The 12,592-nt window shown below is 50.0% G+C and overlaps 1 protein-coding gene and 1 pseudogene across 2 annotated transcripts in view; one reads left to right on the forward strand and one right to left on the reverse strand.

The window, feature by feature from the left end:
* Positions 1 to 2,322, reverse strand: part of LOC144481789 (perforin-1 pseudogene) — a 55,574-nt pseudogene extending 53,252 nt beyond the window's left edge. Inside the window, exon 1 of the transcript XR_013495778.1 lies at positions 2,246 to 2,322. The product of XR_013495778.1 is annotated as a perforin-1 pseudogene (transcript). The remainder of the gene's footprint in view (positions 1 to 2,245) is intronic.
* The window catches only part of nfatc2ip (nuclear factor of activated T cells 2 interacting protein), a 146,924-nt gene that overhangs the window by 49,581 nt on the left and 84,751 nt on the right, over positions 1 to 12,592 (forward strand). The gene's annotated exons all lie outside the window — the stretch shown is intronic.

The following is a 12,592-nucleotide window of genomic DNA, read 5'->3' on the forward strand; positions in this document are numbered from 1 at the left end:
AACCCCTCGATTAGATTCCAGTCTGTAACTCACTCCCGGGTATCTGTTATTCTATATATAAACCACCCCGAACCCCTCGATTAGATTCCAGTCTGTAACTCACTCCCGGGTATCTGTTATTCTGTATATAAACCACCCCGAACCCCTCGATTAGATTCCAGTCTGTAACTCACTCCCGGGTATCTGTTATTCTGTATATAAACCACCCCGAACCACTCGATTAGATTCCAGTCTGTAACTCACTCCCGGGTATCTGTTATTCTATATATAAACCACCCCGAACCCCTCGATTAGATTCCAGTCTGTAACTCACACCCGGGTATCTGTTATTCTGTATATAAACCTCCCCGAACCCCTCGATTAGATTCCAGTCTGTAACTCACTCCCGGGTATCTGTTATTCTATATATAAACCACCCCGAACCCCTCGATTAGATTCCAGTCTGTAACTCACTCCCGGGTATCTGTTGTTCTATATATAAACCACCCCGAACCCCTCGATTAGATTCCAGTCTGTAACTCACTCCCGGGTATCTGTTGTTCTATATATAAACCACCCCGAACCCCTCGATTAGATTCCAGTCTGTAACTCACTCCCGGGTATCTGTTATTCTGTATATAAACCACCCCGAACCCCTCGATTAGATTCCAGTCTGTAACTCACTCCCGGGTATCTGTTATTCTATATATAAACCACCCCGAACCCCTCGATTAGATTCCAGTCTGTAACTCACTCCCGGGTATCTGTTGTTCTATATATAAACCACCCCGAACCCCTCGATTAGATTCCAGTCTGTAACTCACTCCCGGGTATCTGTTATTCTGTATATAAACCACCCCGAACCCCTCGATTAGATTCCAGTCTGTAACTCACTCCCGGGTATCTGTTATTCTATATATAAACCACCCCGAATCCCTCGATTAGATTCCAGTCTGTAACTCACTCCCGGGTATCTCTTATTCTATATATAAACCACCCCGGACTCCTCGATTAGATTCCAGTCTGTAACTCACTCCCGGGTATCTGTTATTCTATATATATACCACCCCGAACCCCTCGATTAGATTCCAGTCTGTAACTCACTCCCGGGTATCTGTTGTTCTATATATAAACCACCCCGAACCCCTCGATTAGATTCCAGTCTGTAACTCACTCCCGGGTATCTGTTATTCTATATATAAACCACCCCGAACCCCTCGATTAGATTCCAGTCTGTAACTCACTCCCGGGTATCTGTTATTCTATATATAAACCACCCCGAACCCCTCGATTAGATTCCAGTCTGTAACTCACTCCCGGGTATCTGTTATTCTGTATATAAACCACCCCGAACCCCTCGATTAGATTCCAGTCTGTAACTCACTCCCGGGTATCTGTTATTCTATATATAATCCACCCCGGACTCCTCGATTAGATTCCAGTCTGTAACTCACTCCCGGGTATCTGTTATTCTATATATAAACCACCCCGGACTCCTCGATTAGATTCCAGTCTGTAACTCACTCCCGGGTATCTGTTATTCTATATATAAACCACCCTGAACACCTCGATTAGATTCCAGTCTGTAACTCACTCCCGGGTATCTGTTATTCTATATATAAACCACCCCGAACCCCTCGATTAGATTCCAGTCTGTAACTCACTCCCGGGTATCTGTTATTCTATATATAAACCACCCCGAACCCCTCGATTAGATTCCAGTCTGTAACTCACTCCCGGGTGTCTGTTGTTCTATATATAAACCACCCCGAACCCCTCGATTAGATTCCAGTCTGTAACTCACTCCCGGGTGTCTGTTGTTCTATATATAAACCACCCCGGACTCCTCGATTAGATTCCAGTCTGTAACTCACTCCCGGGTATCTGTTATTCTATATATAAACCACCCCGGACTCCTCGATTAGATTCCAGTCTGTAACTCACTCCCGGGTGTCTGTTATTCTATATATAAACCACCCCGAACCCCTCGATTAGATTCCAGTCTGTAACTCACTCCCGGGTATCTGTTATTCTGTATATAAACCACCCCGAACCCCTCGATTAGATTCCAGTCTGTAACTCACTCCCGGGTATCTGTTATTCTGTTCTGTCACTCATCATTTATTTTGATCTCTCTGTTCTGACTCTGGTTTTGAGGGTTTGCTAACGTGGGGAATGTGGATGTTAGAATTGCTTCGAGTGAAACCTCTCTCTCAGTTCTTCCCATGTTTTTGCTGTTTGGACCGGGGGATATCTCGCGACTCACCTCCACGGAAAGTTCAGCTCTCTCCGACTCCCCGCCGTCTCAGTCTCCGATGTTCAGAAGCTAAAAGTTCGTGTTGCGAAGGGTGGATTTCATAGAGAGCGAGTTATAACCACTGAGTATCCCAGGATGCTGCAGTTACCGCACTTTCGCAGTGTCACCAAGTCTTCGATGTGGGAACCAAGATAGATAATTGTGTGGCGGAAAATCATCCACCAGGTCAAGGTGTGAGATAAACTGTTTGTGTGATTCACACTGAGGGATGTTTGATGGCCATTCCCCTGTCACAAAGGGTGAATAAACCACCACGTGATACATTGGAATCTTTCTCTGCACAGCAAGAGGGCGTAGAGAGACCTGGAGATTGGGACAATCTTGGACACATGGAGTTAACACAGTAAGAATTCTCACAACACCAGGTTAAAGTCCAACACGTTTATTTGGGAGCAAAAGCCACTCGCTTTCGGAGCGCTGCTCCTTCGTCAGGTGAGTGAAGAGTTCTGGTCACAAACAGGGCATCGAAAGACACAAACTCAATGTACAAAATAATGGTTGGAATGCGAGTCTTTACAGGTAATCAAGTCTTAAAGGTACAGACAATGTGAGTGGAGAGAGGGTTAAGCACAGGTTAAAGAGATGTGTATTGTCTCCAGACAGGACAGTTAGTGAGATTTTCCAAGCCCAGGCAAGTCGTGGGGGTTACAGAGAGTGTGACATGAACCCAAGATCCCGGTTGAGGCCGTCCTCATGTGTGCGGAACTTGGCTGTCAGTTTCTGCTCTGCGACTCTGCGCTGTCGTGTGTCGTGAAGGCCGCCTTGGAGAACGCTTACCCGAAGATCCAAGGCTGAATGCCCGTGACCGCTGAAGTGCTCCCCAACAGGAAGAGAACAGTCTTGCCTGGTGATTGACGAGCGGTGTTCATTCATCCGTTGTCGTAGCGTCTGCATGGTTTCCCCAATGTACCATGCCTCGGGACATCCTTTCCTGCAGCGTATCAGGTAGACAACGTTGGCCGAGTTGCAAGAGTATGTACCGTGTACCTGGTGGATGGTGTTCTCACGTGAGATGATGGCATCCGTGTTGATGATCCAGCACGTCTTGCAGAGGTTGCTGTGGCAGGGTTGTGTGGTGTCGTGGTCACTGTTCTCCTGAAGGCTGGGTAGTTTGCTGCGGACAATGGTCTGTTTGAGGTTGTACGGTTGTTTGAAGGCAAGAAGTGGGGGTGTGGGGATGGCCTTGGCGAGATGTTCGTCTTCATCAATGACATGTTGAAGGCTCCGGAGGAGATGCCGTAGCTTCTCCGCTCCGGGGAAGTACTGGATGACGAAGGGTACTCTGTCCACCGTGTCCCGTGTTTGTCTTCTGAGGAGGTCGGTGCGGTTTTTCGCTGTGGCGCGTCGGAACTGTTGATCGATGAGTCGAGCGCCATATCCTGTTCTTATGAGGGCATCTTTCAGCGTCTGGAGGTGTCTGTTGCGATCCTCCTCATCCGAGCAGATCCTGTGTATTCGGAGGGCTTGTCCGTAGGGGATGGCTTCTTTAACGTGTTTAGGGTGGAAGCTGGAGAAGTGGAGCATCGTGAGGTTATCCGTGGGCTTGCGGTACAGTGAGGTGCTGAGGTGACCGTCCTTAATGGAGATGCGTGTGTCCAAGAATGCAACCGATTCCGGAGAGTAGTCCATGGTGAGCCTGATGGTGGGATGGAACTTGTTGATGTCATCATAGAGTTGTTTCAGTGATTGTTCACCATGAGTCCAAAGGAAGAAAATATCATCGATGTATCTAGTGTATAGCATCGGTTGAAGGTCCTGTGCGGTGAAGAAGTCTTGTTCGAACCTGTGCATGAAGATGTTGGCATATTGAGGTGTGAATTTGGTCCCCATGGCTGTTCCATGTGTCTGGATGAAGAACTGGTTGTTGAAGGTGAAGATATTGTGGTCCAGGATGAAGCGGATGAGTTGTAAAATTGCATCTGGAAACTGGCAGTTGTCGGCGTTGAGTACTGAGGCCGTTGCAGCAATGCCATCGTCATGGGGGATGCTGGTGTAGAGTGCCGAGACATCCATTGTGATGAGGAGTGCTCCTGGTTCAACTGCTCCATGTGTGCCGAGTTTCTGTCGGAAGTCTGTAGTGTCGCGACAAAAGCTGGGGGTTCTTTGTACAATGGGTTTCAGGATGCCCTCGACATAGCCGGAGAGGTTCTCGCACAGGGTCCCCATTGCCCGATACGATGGGACGGCCGGGTGTGTTTGCCTTGTGTATCTTCGGGAGGCAGTCGAAATCTCCAACTCTGGGAGTACGTGGGATGAGAGCACGGAGGGTGCTCTGAAGGTCCGGATCAAAGGTCTTGATCAGTCTGTTGAGTTGGCGGGTGTGTTCTTTTAGTCGGATCTGTGAGTAACTGTCTGTAGTTACACACATGGAGTTAAACAAGGAAACGCCTTCCCATTCACTCCCACTGTGCACAATCCCAATCCCAAAGCCCTTCCCATCCACTCCCACTGTACACAATCCCAATCCCAAACCCCTTCCCGTTCACTCCCACTGTACACAATCCCAATGGACTCCGAACCCCTTCCCGCTCACTCCCACTGTACACAATCCCAATCCCAAACCCCTTCCCGTTCACTCCCACTGTACACAATCCCAATCCCAAACCCCTTTCCGTTCACTCCCACTGTACACAATCCCAATCCCAAACGCCTTTCCGTTCACTCCCACTGTACACAATCCCAATGGACCCCAAACCCCTTCCCGTTCACTCCAACTGTACACAATACCAATCCCAAACCCCTTCCCGTTCACTCACACTGTACACAATCCCAATCCCAAATCCCTTCCCGTTCACTCCCACTGGACACAATCCCAATCCCAAACCCCTTCCCGTTCACTCCCACTGTACACAATCCCAATCCCAAACCCCTTCCCGTTCACTCACACTGTACACAATCCCAATCCCAAATCCCTTCCCGTTCACTCCCACTGTACACAATCCCAATCCCAAACACCTTCCCGTTCACTCCCACTGTACACAATCCCAATCCAAAACCCCTTCCCATTCAATCCCACTGGACACAATCCCAATCCCAAACCCCTTCCCGTTCACTCCCACTGTACACAATCCCAATCCCAAACCCCTTCCCGGTCACTCCCACTGTACACAATCCCAATCCCAAACACCTTCCCGTTCACCTCCACTGCACACAATCCCAATGGACCCCAAACCCATTCCCATTCACTCCCACTGTACACAATCCCAATCCCAAACCACTTCCCGTTCACTCCCACTGTACACAATCCCAATCCCAAACCACTTCCCGTTCACTCCCACTGTACACAATCCCAATCCCAAACCCCTTCCCATTCACTCCCACTGTACACAATCCCAATCCCAAACCCCTTCCCATTCACTCCCACTGTACACAATCCCAATCCCAAACCCCTTCCCATTCACTCCCACTGTGCACAATCCCAATGGACCCAAACCCCTTCCCGTTCACTCCCACTGTACACAATCCCAATCCCAACCCCTTCCCATTCACTCCCACTGTACACAATCCCAATCCCAAACCCCTTCCCGTCCGCTCCCACTCCCTGCAATGTGACCCAGTGCTGGAAACACGGTATTGAGACACTCTGCAATGTGCAGGCCGTGGAAGAGTTAAAAGTAGTGACGTCTCGAAAGAGGCAACCATATCTACATGGACGTGTGAATCTTTGGTCACACTGCAGTGGTGTTGTTGCCAGATCTCTATCTTCACTTGCGAAGAATACTCTGACAGAACGACTAAAAATAAAACCCAGTTCATGGTCAGAATGGTTGCAAAGTTTGTAAACTGCAGCGGATCAGAAAAGGTTCTGGCGGCAGCAACCGCTCTCGAAGTAGAAGTGGGAATAAGAATTGTGAGAGGGAGGGGAACCAAGGACAAAGGGGTATAGACAAAGCGATTGGGAGCAAGGCAAACGGTGTTGGAAAGACAAGCTTAAAGTCTCTGCATTAATGCGCGGAGCATTTGGAACAAAGCGGATGAACTCATCGCGCAGGTCGATGGAAAGTGGTACAAGATAACTGGGATAACAGAGACATGGCTGCAGGTTGGCCAGGGATGGGAATTGAATGTCCCAGGGGATTCAGGAGTGAGGAAGGATCGGGCAGAACAGGTGGTGGAGCGGGGACTGATGGTTAAAGAGGAAATTAGCACAATAGTGAGAGAGGATGTTCGCTCTGACGACGAGGAGGGGACATGGGGAGAATTGGGAAATACCAAGGGGCAGAAACATGAGCGGGTGTCAGATAGAAACCCCCAAAACTGCAGTGGGGAACGCCACGAAATTAGGGATGCGTGTGGCAGGTGAATATCGGTGTTCATGGGTGGTATTAAAGCGCGCGCAGGCTGGGCAAATCAAATAGGCCACAAGGCCAGAGAGGGGGAATTCCTGGCCTGGAGACAGGAAGGTTTTCATCACCAATCTGGGTCACTCAGTCCTCTCTCTCTCTCTCAGGGAGATATCTGGACACTGACTGGTGTCTCTCAATCCCCTCTCTCTCGGGGAGATATCTGTACACTGACTGGTGTCTCTCAATCCCCTCTCTCTCGGGGAGATATCTGTACACTGACTGGTGTCTCTCAGTCCCCCCCCTCTCTCTCTCTCAGGGAGATATCTGTACACTGACTGGTGTCTCTCAGTCCCCTCTCTCTCTCTCTCAGGGAGATATCTGTACACTGACTGGTGTCTCTCAGTCCCCTCTCTCTCTCTCTCAGGGAGATATCTGTGCACTGACTGGTGTCTCTCAGTCCCCTCTCTCTCTCTCTCAGGGAGATATCTGTACACTGACTGGTGTCTCTCAGTCCCCTCTCTCTCTCAGGGAGATATCTGTACACTGACTGGTGTCTCTCAATCCCCTCTCTCTCTCTCTCAGGGAGATATCTGTACACTGACTGGTGTCTCTCAATCCCCTCTTTCTCAGGGAGATATCTGTACACTGACTGGTGTCTCTCAGTCCTCTCTCTCTCTCTCAGGGAGATATCTGTACACTGACTGGTGTCTCTCAGTCCCCTCTCACTCTCTCAGGGAGATATCTGTACACTGACTGGTGTCTCTCAGTCCCCTCTCTCTCAGGGAGATATCTGTACACTGACTGGTGTCTCTCAGTCTCCTCTCTCTCAGGGAGATATCTGTACACTGACTGGTGTCTCTCAGTCCCCTCTCTCTCAGGGAGATATCTGTACACTGACTGGTGTCTCTCAGTCCCCTCTCCCTCTCTCTCAGGGAGATATCTGTGCACTGACTGGTGTCTCTCAATCCCCTCTCTCTCAGGGAGATATCTGTACACTGACTGGTGTCTCTCAGTCCCCTCTCTCTCTCTCTCTCTCAGGGTGATATCTGTACACTGACTGGTGTCTCTCAGTCCCCCCGCTCTCTCTCAGGGAGATATCTGTACACTGACTGGTGTCTCTCAGTCCCCTCTCTCTCTCAGGGAGATATCTGTACACTGACTGGTGTCTCTCAGTCCCCTCTCTCTCTCTCTCAGGGAGATACCTGTACACTGACTGGTGTCTCTCAGTCCCCTCTCTCTCTCTCAGGGAGATATCTGTACACTGACTGGTGTCTCTCAGTCCTCTCTCTCTCTCTCAGGGAGATATCTGTACACTGACTGGTGTCTCTCAGTCCTCTCTCTCTCTCACAGGGAGATATATGTACACTGACTGGTGTCTCTCAGTCCCCTCTCTCTCTCTCAGGGTGATATCTGTACACAGACTGGTGTCTCTCAGTTCCCCCGCTCTCTCTGAGGGAGATATCTGTACACTGACTGGTGTTTCTCAGTCCCCTCTCTCTCTCTCAGGGTGATATCTGTACACTGACTGGTGTCTCTCAGTCCTCCCTCTCTCTCTCAGGGAGATATCTGTACACTGACTGATGTCTCTCAGTCCCCTCACTCTCTCTCAGGGTGATATCTGGACACTGACTGGTGTCTCTCAGTCCCCTCTCTCTCTCAGGGAGATATCTGTACACTGACTGGTGTCTCTCAGTCCCCTCTCTCTCTCTCTCAGGGAGATATCTGTACACTGACTGGTGTCTCTCAGTCCCCTCTCTCTCTCTCAGGGAGATATCTGTACACTGACTGGTGTCTCTCAGTCCTCTCTCTCTCTCTCAGGGAGATATCTGTACACTGACTGGTGTCTCTCAGTCCTCTCTCTCTCTCTCAGGGAGATATCTGTACACTGACTGGTGTCTCTCAGTCCCCTCTCTCTCTCTCAGGGTGATATCTGTACACTGACTGGTGTCTCTCAGTCCTCTCTCTCTCTCTCTCAGGGAGATATCTGTACACTGACTGGTGTCTCTCAGTCCTCTCTCTCTCTCTCAGGGAGATATCTGTACACTGACTGGTGTCTCTCAGTCCCCTCTCTCTCTCTCAGGGTGATATCTGTACACTGACTGGTGTCTCTCAGTCCCCTCTCTCTCTCTCAGGAAGATATCTGTACACTGACTGGTGTCTCTCAGTCCTCTCTCTCTCTCTCAGGGAGATATCTGTACACTGACTGGTGTCTCTCAGTCCTCTCTCTCTCTCTCAGGGAGATATCTGTACACTGACTGGTGTCTCTCAGTCCTCTCTCTCTCTCTCAGGGAGATATCTGTACACTGACTGGTGTCTCTCAGTCCTCTCTCTCTCTCTCAGGGAGATATCTGTACACTGACTGGTGTCTCTCAGTGATGCGCGTTATCATACACGAGGCTTGATGCTCAGGAAATAAAGGCTTTTATTTGCTGTAACAAAGCAACTACCAATGATATACACGATCCGAGACTGAGGGGTCCCAGCCAGAGCAGGGACCTTTATACCTCTCCCAGGAGGTGGAGCCCGACTGGGATGTACCACAATACTACAATACAAAGCTGAAACAACACAACCCTAACCCCAACAGCAACAGTAGAACAACCCATCCCTAACGCAACAGTAACATATGTACATCCTTGTAGTACTGGCGAGACCCTGGCTCAGTACTATCCAGTGGGAACCAACGATGGTTCACCACACTCAGTGCCCTCTCTCTATCTCTCAGGGAGATATCTGTACACTGACTGGTGTCTCTCAGTCCCCTCTCTCTCTCTCAGGGAGATATCTGTACACTGACTGGTGTCTCTCAGTCCCCTCTCTCTCTCTCAGGAAGATATCTGTACACTGACTGGTGTCTCTCAGTCCTCTCTCTCTCTCTCAGGGAGATATCTGTACACTGACTGGTGTCTCTCAGTCCTCTCTCTCTCTCTCAGGGAGATATCTGTACACTGACTGGTGTCTCTCAGTCCTCTCTCTCTCTCTCAGGGAGATATCTGTACACTGACTGGTGTCTCTCAGTCCCCTCTCTCTCTCAGGGAGATATCTGTACACTGACTGGTGTCTCTCAATCCCCTCTCTCTCTCTCTCAGGGAGATATCTGTACACTGACTGGTGTCTCTCAATCCCCTCTTTCTCAGGGAGATATCTGTACACTGACTGGTGTCTCTCAGTCCTCTCTCTCTCTCTCAGGGAGATATCTGTACACTGACTGGTGTCTCTCAGTCCCCTCTCACTCTCTCAGGGAGATATCTGTACACTGACTGGTGTCTCTCAGTCCCCTCTCTCTCAGGGAGATATCTGTACACTGACTGGTGTCTCTCAGTCTCCTCTCTCTCAGGGAGATATCTGTACACTGACTGGTGTCTCTCAGTCCCCTCTCTCTCAGGGAGATATCTGTACACTGACTGGTGTCTCTCAGTCTCCTCTCTCTCAGGGAGATATCTGTACACTGACTGGTGTCTCTCAGTCCCCTCTCTCTCAGGGAGATATCTGTACACTGACTGGTGTCTCTCAGTCCCCTCTCCCTCTCTCTCAGGGAGATATCTGTGCACTGACTGGTGTCTCTCAATCCCCTCTCTCTCAGGGAGATATCTGTACACTGACTGGTGTCTCTCAGTCCCCTCTCTCTCTCTCTCAGGGTGATATCTGTACACTGACTGGTGTCTCTCAGTCCCCCCGCTCTCTCTCAGGGAGATATCTGTACACTGACTGGTGTCTCTCAGTCCCCTCTCTCTCTCAGGGAGATATCTGTACACTGACTGGTGTCTCTCAGTCCCCTCTCTCTCTCTCTCAGGGAGATACCTGTACACTGACTGGTGTCTCTCAGTCCCCTCTCTCTCTCTCAGGGAGATATCTGTACACTGACTGGTGTCTCTCAGTCCTCTCTCTCTCTCTCAGGGAGATATCTGTACACTGACTGGTGTCTCTCAGTCCTCTCTCTCTCTCACAGGGAGATATATGTACACTGACTGGTGTCTCTCAGTCCCCTCTCTCTCTCTCAGGGTGATATCTGTACACAGACTGGTGTCTCTCAGTTCCCCCGCTCTCTCTGAGGGAGATATCTGTACACTGACTGGTGTTTCTCAGTCCCCTCTCTCTCTCTCAGGGTGATATCTGTACACTGACTGGTGTCTCTCAGTCCTCCCTCTCTCTCTCAGGGAGATATCTGTACACTGACTGATGTCTCTCAGTCCCCTCACTCTCTCTCAGGGTGATATCTGGACACTGACTGGTGTCTCTCAGTCCCCTCTCTCTCTCAGGGAGATATCTGTACACTGACTGGTGTCTCTCAGTCCCCTCTCTCTCTCTCTCAGGGAGATATCTGTACACTGACTGGTGTCTCTCAGTCCCCTCTCTCTCTCTCAGGGAGATATCTGTACACTGACTGGTGTCTCTCAGTCCTCTCTCTCTCTCTCAGGGAGATATCTGTACACTGACTGGTGTCTCTCAGTCCTCTCTCTCTCTCTCAGGGAGATATCTGTACACTGACTGGTGTCTCTCAGTCCCCTCTCTCTCTCTCAGGGTGATATCTGTACACTGACTGGTGTCTCTCAGTCCTCTCTCTCTCTCTCTCAGGGAGATATCTGTACACTGACTGGTGTCTCTCAGTCCTCTCTCTCTCTCTCAGGGAGATATCTGTACACTGACTGGTGTCTCTCAGTCCCCTCTCTCTCTCTCAGGGTGATATCTGTACACTGACTGGTGTCTCTCAGTCCCCTCTCTCTCTCTCAGGAAGATATCTGTACACTGACTGGTGTCTCTCAGTCCTCTCTCTCTCTCTCAGGGAGATATCTGTACACTGACTGGTGTCTCTCAGTCCTCTCTCTCTCTCTCAGGGAGATATCTGTACACTGACTGGTGTCTCTCAGTCCTCTCTCTCTCTCTCAGGGAGATATCTGTACACTGACTGGTGTCTCTCAGTCCTCTCTCTCTCTCTCAGGGAGATATCTGTACACTGACTGGTGTCTCTCAGTGATGCGCGTTATCATACACGAGGCTTGATGCTCAGGAAATAAAGGCTTTTATTTGCTGTAACAAAGCAACTACCAATGATATACACGATCCGAGACTGAGGGGTCCCAGCCAGAGCAGGGACCTTTATACCTCTCCCAGGAGGTGGAGCCCGACTGGGATGTACCACAATACTACAATACAAAGCTGAAACAACACAACCCTAACCCCAACAGCAACAGTAGAACAACCCATCCCTAACGCAACAGTAACATATGTACATCCTTGTAGTACTGGCGAGACCCTGGCTCAGTACTATCCAGTGGGAACCAACGATGGTTCACCACACTCAGTGCCCTCTCTCTATCTCTCAGGGAGATATCTGTACACTGACTGGTGTCTCTCAGTCCCCTCTCTCTCTCTCAGGGAGATATCTGTACACTGACTGGTGTCTCTCAGTCCCCTCTCTCTCTCTCTCAGGGGGATATCTGTACACTGACTGGTGTCTCTCAGTCCCCTCTCTCTCTCTCAGGGAGATATCTGTACACTGACTGGTGTCTCTCAGTCCCCTCTCTCTCTCTCTCTGGGAGATATCTGTACACTGACTGGTGTCTCACAGTCCCCTCTCTCTCTCTCAGGGAGATATCTGTACACTGACTGGTGTCTCTCAGTCCTCTCTCTCTCTCTCAGGGAGATATCTGTACACTGACTGGTGTCTCTCAGTCCCCTCTCTCTCAGGGAGATATCTGTACACTGACTACTGTCTCTCAGTCCTCTCTCTATCTCTCAGGGAGATATCTGTACACTGACTGGTGTCTCTCAGTCCCCTCTCTCTCAGGGAGGTATCTGTACACTGACTGGTGTCTCTCAGTCCCCTCTCTCTCTCTCAGGGAGATATCTGTACACTGACTGGTGTCTCTCAGTCCCCTCTCTCTCAGGGAGATATCTGTACACTGACTGGTGTCTCTCAGTCCCCTCTCTCTCAGGGAGGTATCTGTACACTGACTGGTGTCTCTCAGTCCCCTCTCTCTCTCTCAGGGTGATATCTGTACACTGACTG

Source organism: Mustelus asterias, chromosome 32, assembly GCF_964213995.1.
Source record: "Mustelus asterias chromosome 32, sMusAst1.hap1.1, whole genome shotgun sequence".
NCBI classification, from domain to species: Eukaryota; Metazoa; Chordata; class Chondrichthyes; order Carcharhiniformes; family Triakidae; genus Mustelus; species Mustelus asterias.